The sequence below is a fragment of the Protopterus annectens genome, chromosome 13.part0 (genome assembly GCF_019279795.1).
Source record: "Protopterus annectens isolate FY-2018-M chromosome 13.part0, PAN1.0, whole genome shotgun sequence".
NCBI classification, from domain to species: domain Eukaryota; kingdom Metazoa; phylum Chordata; order Ceratodontiformes; family Protopteridae; genus Protopterus; species Protopterus annectens.
Genome location: NC_056747.1, coordinates 922851179 through 922858225, shown reverse-complemented (window position 1 = coordinate 922858225; position 7047 = coordinate 922851179). Strand labels below are relative to the sequence as shown.

Sequence of the window (7047 nt, the reverse complement as noted above, 5' to 3'; positions counted from 1 at the left end):
AGGAAAGGAATATAGTCAGGATTTGCTCTAGAGATGAAAATAGATGAAATATATTGGTATTACTGCAGTCAGACATGTTGAAGAGTAGTAGGTCATGAACTTAACAAATCAACATATGAACGTGTACAGCATGTACTAGAGGCGTTTGACTTGAGAGAGTAGAGTGGAGAGCAACTAATTTGTCTATTTATATATTTAATGTTTGCAAACTAGATTAGTAGACAGTTACAACACCCTTTTCAGTCTTATCCTGGGCCATAAGATTGACAAAACAGACAAGTAGAAGCATGCATTGTAAGTGGACAAAAACAGTACAGATGAACAATTACACAACTGTATCATTAGTTACTTACTCACTTCCAGCACTAACAAAAACAGCACTTCTCAGTTAGACAAGGATTAATTTACAGTCATATAAGGTATGCTTTTAAATAACTAAAAGTAAATAGGTATGAACACCTTTAGAGATCATCATGGTGTTTAAAGCAAGAACATTTGCTATAAATGTTAAAGTTTTTACTTAAATTTTTCTTGATTCCTACAAGAGGTTGAAAGAAAGTAATGTGGGAAGCAGTGCTTTTCCAAAAGGCATGTGCAGGACTAAAAGATTAGCAGTTATGAATGAACTGGCTGTACAGCATCGAGCCTTTGGTTTAAACCTGACTGTGTCCTAAATGATGCAGGATTGGTTAATGTCCTGGGCATAGGAGGAGCTACCCGGGAAAGGGTAGAAGTGAGCAGCCAAAGCTGGCTCTCCTGTCCTGGGTAGATGGTGTTAAATGCAGTGGCGGCTGGTGACTTCAAATCAAAGGGAGGGGCTGCAGGGGACAGCTGAATGGGTGGGGCCAATGGGGAGGGGTGTGGTCAACCAGAAAGGGGTGGAGCTATGTTCAAACCCACAACAACTGGAACTTTAATTAAATACGCTGCCCTGGGTGCCAAACAGTCATTAGGAGAGTCCAATTAAGACAAAATGAAGTGTAGAAGAAAATAATATCTCAATGCATTGGCTACATGGCAAATACTTAATATCCAGATGGAAACAGATTGTGAGGCATGAAAAAATAAATTACTTTTTAAATACATTACTGGAATGCTAGTCAAAATCAAGTATAAACAAACAAGCAGCACTCAACTCAAACCACTACTCCTTGCACTGCAGTTCTAATTATAATTTATATTCAGCTTTATAAAATTACCAAGTAACATGCTGAAAGTAGCAATCTCTGTAATACCCCCACTTGTAAAAATGTTTCTTATCTGGAAAATGACCTGCTGCCTGACGCAACTATCTACTTGTTTCATGGGGAAGACATGATCTAAGTAAAAAATGAACAGCAAACAAGAAACAAGCTCAAGATAAATTGATGAAAGGATTCCTGCACAAGTTATGGACCACACATGATAGATTGGCATTCTGTTTAGTTTACGGATAAGCCTGCAAAGATGACTGCAAGTCTCCAACAAAAGATGACTGCAAGTCTCCAACAAAAGATGACTGCAAGTCTCCAACAAATGTAATGAGCTTCTGAAAATACTGTAATCCTGTCCTTTTATTACAAATACTGTCATATGCATTTCAGTACCCAAGGATTATACATTATCTAGTTATGTAAATATTCTCGGCATGGCAACAGCGAAAAGGCTTTCAATGCTGGTAATTCTTTAACAGTATGCTTATTAAAGCTTACTTACATCTTACAATCTCTGACAAGCTTACCTGATGGTCATTAAATCATTGCTACTTAAACAGAAAAACAGGGCACTGTGACAGCATGCATTTCCTGAATAACAAGAAGCATAAATCAACAGTATAAAAATATGACAGAAAACCAGAACATTCTGCAAAATCAAGGACAGATGAAAAGCCAAGGTCGTACTTGTGGTCTACCTTGGATGGGAATACTTTGCACACTTACACTGCATAACTGCTCCTTGCCTTCCTTGCACACATCCAGAGCCACTACAATGGGGAGTGGGGTGCAACAAGTATGTCACAATTTGAAATGTCTCTGTCTGACAGTGATGGCTTTGACACTCATACCTTTCAACTTCAGAGAAAGAAATCTGGACAAAGCCATACATAGAACTAGAAGTGGGACACAGGCCCAAAAATAAGGACAATTTTTAAATATTGCTCTTATTAACTTAGATAATAGTACAGTAGTAGGTCTTGCATTAGTACGAATTTTCTGAAGGGTATGAAATCTGAAACTCAAATGTCTGTCATTATTTTCTAACTTCAATCTTTAATGACTTGCCACTAATTTGCCAGAAAACCACAATTTTACAGACCAAAATGTGATGCAAAAATATAAAGTTGCCACACAATACAGCTGGGAACCTGTCAAAAAAAGGACAATTTTTTAGTATTAACACTGTTAACTTGAGCAGCTAATAAAATAAGAGCATCTACATGCATTTCTGAAATAAAAGTAATCTATAACTCTGATCATTACAGTTATATACAATTGTAAACCCTCCACGTTTTCTTCCAAAATTGCCATTTTGAGGAGGGATTATTAGGGGAGAGCAACATTTTGAGCCAAAATTGGGGACAATGGAGAGGTTTGGATATTCCTAATTCTACAAAGCAATTTGCACATACCTCTCAACCTCTTAATGCAGGAAATCTGGACAAGGCCAAATATATTGGGGGAACATACAAACACTACTAAAAATTGCTCTTGTATAAACTTAAGACAGTTGATAGAATAACAGGTCTTGTATTAGCATGCATTTTTCTGAAGGTTATGATGTCTGAAACTCAATGTCCATCATTTAGTGACTTCATTCCTAAATGATTTGCTAGAAAACCACAAATTTTATGAGGAACAAACCAAAAATAAGAAGCAAATATCTATCCGTTCTGCAAACATATGGACAACTGAGAGGTATAGTTCAACCAGGGCTGTCTGAGTTTGCTACCCCCTCACAAAATTATGGTCAAATGGGGCCTCCCCCCTGCAGCCATTCCAATGTCCCATTCCTTTGTTATTTTGCCCCATTTACCATAAACACTAATGTGCATACTGGTTTACTTCTGCGATGATTTAGATTTCATGTGAAAGTTTCATTTTGCATTTTACAGCACAAACCCTAATAGATATCTGTTAAACAAAGCAATGCAGTCTCACAGTGAAAATAGACTTAGCATTAAAACTTCTCTGCCCTTGAAACTCACATGCATTGAAACCCACATTCAAAGAAAATACATTTTGCCAGTGGCAGATAAAGATTAACTCTGGGCTGTTTTCAAAATCATAAGCCCCTTGAACATGAAACATACACATGCTCTTTGATGCACCTTCCTGACTGTATTACATTATATTCCTTGTACAATACAGTACAGTTGTTAGAGGGCATTTTAAATGTATTGTTTTGAACATTTTTCCAGTAAACAATGAAGCAAAATGCATGCACCAATGACAGAACTGCCCAATTCATAACATTTCCATCATAAAATGTCTACCCAACCTTCTGTAGTTCACCAGTATCAGTAAATATGCACAATCTCTGAAGTAGTAAAATCCACATTAAAGAAATCTGTAACTAATAAAGAGGTTGCTGCTAGCAAACAACTTTATATGTCATTGTTTCATCTACAAATAAAGTGCCTGTTACCCTTGAAAAATAAATTGTCTATGTTGCATGCATTAAAAAAATGATAAGCTAGTAATACCACAATAGGGAATGGATAGCAAACTGATAATAGGTTCATAGTTACTAGGTATCTTTGCCAAAAAGGACTACAGCATCCACCCCCTTTACAACACAGTACAGTAGGAGTAGAACCCACAGCCTTCTGCATCAAAAGCAAGTACACTACCTGTTGTGCTATTAACAATGCAAGCAGGCTTAGCATAAGCAGCACTAAACTTTTGTTCCCCTGCAGCTCTCAGCTCCTTGTAAAATCTACTCGACACTCAGCTGTATCTCTGAACTTTGCAGCACAAGATATCTGGAAAAAGAAAAAAAAATTATTGGGGGGGGGGACAAAAGGCCAAAAACCAGGGACACATTTTAAACATTGCTTGTATAATGTTGGAAAGTTGCTAGAATAAAATGCTGTGTTACCACCATACATTTCACTGCCATGTCTTGAACCCAGGGGACCCTGTACAAAACAGTCAGAGAAACATACCACTATGCCAAATCAGCTGAAACAGAGGAAGACAAACTTAAATGGCTACTATTTAGTGAATTCAGTTCTCACCATAGCTGTCAACCTCTTAGCAAAACACACGTGAAAAAAGCCAATAATGTGGGAATACAGCTGCCAAACATATTCAGTTAATTCAGTTCTCACCATGGCTCTCAACCTTAGCACAAAATACCTGGACAAGGCCAATAATGGGGGGAATACAGTCCCAAAAATATGGACAAATTTCAAATATCCATGTTATAAACTTAGACAATTGCTAGAATAAAAGGTTTTGTTTTACCATGTGCTTTCTGAAGAATATGAAGTCTGAAATTCAAATGCCTGTTATTTTTAAACATTTGTTAACCAGGAAACTAGTCTGACTTGGAACAAAACAAAGCCAAATTTCAGCAGAGCAGGGAGAAACACTCCATGCACATCTTTGTAAGGGATGGAAGGACATGCAGACTCCACACAGAAGGCACCTGAGCCAAGAATCAAACCAGAGAACCTGTAGCTGTCAGGCAACAATGCTACCAGTGCACCACTGCACTACAAACCTTTGCAAGGAAATATGAAGATACAGAAACCACAGATTTTATGACGAACAGAACAAATATGAGGCAAAAATCTGCAATTTTTTACAAATAGTGATGGGTAGGGAATTCAGGTCCTTGCCTCCTGCATACAAGGTACAAGGTTCAAGCCTGAGCATTTCTACCCACCGCTATGTGTTAACAAGGGCATTACACACAACTGAAAAGTGGAAATTATGCTATTGCCGATGTTTCACAATTTGACTGTATCATAATTCTATGTAATTTTCTAGTAACGATAGTCTCATTAAAATCTGGCTGCAATAAAATAAACAGGTAAGTAAAAATATGGCACCCATATGTACTGATACATAAATATATTGATATCAATACAGATATAAGTAACAAAACCAAACAGCAACATTTAGGCTCCTGCTGGTCAAGCCAGATCAATGTGATGGAACTCAATTTCAGAGGTCATGTACTGCTGTGTAGAGAATTTCTCATGTTCTCATATAATACATGTGTAGCTGTATTTAAATATGGAGTATATAACATGGTTCATGTACTATATTTATGCTGCTGCACTCATGGAGTAATGCAGTCTAATTATATAATCTGCCAGTATCAGTAAGCATTAAAGTTAAGACTTTGCTCAGAGTCATGGATGCCATAATTATATTGTGCAGCAAATAGACACTGAGAATATAGCATTGTTTATTCTTCACCTCACTTTGTAAGTGATGTGCATAAAGCAGACAGCTAGCTGGATGCCTTTTTAAGTAGCTGTGACATACCACCAAGAAGAAAACTCGAGTCTCTGTGTCTGTACTCTTAGTTCTTCAACTTCTTCATTTCTTCTTCTTCAGCTGCTAAGTACACTCAGCACAGCTATTAGCTGACAAAATATATTATTTAGTTAGGCTGCCAAAAAAAAAAAATAAAAATCCAAGACCAAATCCTTCACTTTACTGTGACTCACGATTCACGAATCAATTTGAATCAGTCCACAAACCAAACTGGCTGCAACTGTTTGATTCTCGCTCTTTTCCCAGCACATAAAGCCCGGGAAGAGAGCGACAACCAATCAGCAGCCATTTAGCCCAAGCACGTCATGTATGTGCCTGCGGACGTCGCAGTCCAAACCCCTTCTAATTCTATGCTGTTCCAAACCGCATAGACTGCTGGGCATCACACTGATGCCTTCATTTGTTCTCCGGGCTGCAGCAGAAACAAAGAGAGAAAAAAAGTCTTTATTTAAAACCGCCGCAACCCGAGGTCGTCAAAGTGCGCATGCGCATACTCATCGAGGCAGGAACTTGAAAGATGAGTCGCAGGACTCTCGGAGTTGGAGTAGTCAACTGAACTGTAAAAAAAAAAATAATAATAAACAAAAAGTACTATTTTCTTTTTTTTGTTGAGGGGGCTGCAGTCCGACAGTCCGATGCCACGAGCTGCCCCTGGTTAAAGGTTAAATGGAGTTAAGCTGCTGCAAGAGTTCCATTAGAGGAAAGGCCCAGGTTTTCAGTAGCTAAAAGAAAGTCATGGCATCTTGTGTCTGCCAAGGAATTTTCCACAAACTCTGGGTAGTGGTCTGTGATTGTGTGGAAACATGTAGTTTTAAGAGTCCTAGCACAACAGGCATTGCACATCACTTTTAGATCATCATGGGGAGTGTTGAGAACATTAAGAAAAAGTCTCTTAAGCTGAGACAGAATGGGAGACTGATGGGAGCTTAGGGGTAACATGGAATGTTCTGTAGTCCTATCTCGTCTTCATTCTTACACTTGGGATCGGAGCCGAATCTCGTCTCCGACTCGGCCATTCTCTAGCTCCAAAACGTCTGGTTGGCTTGTGGCTGTGAAGTATCCCATGATGCACCGCTAACATAACCCAGATCTCGTTTGCCGCTTGTTGAGCTCAGACATGCTTCTTCTTGGCCGTGGCTAAGTCAAAACTTTCAATACTTTTTGCTAGTTAATTGTTGACTAAAAATAATTATAGTCTATAGTTTAGTGTGTTAGCACATTCCGTGTATGTTTTAGACAATTTGCTGCATTGTTTTCTGTTTGTGCTTTGATTGGCCATTCTTCCTTTGGCCTTTCTGTATCCCTGCATTGCTTCGCTTGTGCTGATTGTTATTGTCATTGTTTCTGTTTCCCTTTCACCTTGGGCTAGGCCCGTTTAAGTTAGAGGACCTAGTCCTCGGTTCTGATGTTTGTCTCTCTCCCTGGGGTAGACCCGTTTTTAGTTAGAGGACCTAGTCCTCTGTCTGCCTGTTTGTCTTTACTGTTGCCTGTCTATCTACTTGGCGGTAGTTCTTGTGCAGTCTTATCTTAGTTGTTCCTTGCACTATGCCTAAGGATA

At 38.6% G+C, this 7047-nt stretch overlaps 1 protein-coding gene across 1 annotated transcript in view; it reads left to right on the top strand.

Moving 5' to 3' along the window:
- Window positions 1–7047, top strand: part of EZH1 (enhancer of zeste 1 polycomb repressive complex 2 subunit) — a 3086757-nt gene that overhangs the window by 3055127 nt on the left and 24583 nt on the right. The gene's annotated exons all lie outside the window — the stretch shown is intronic.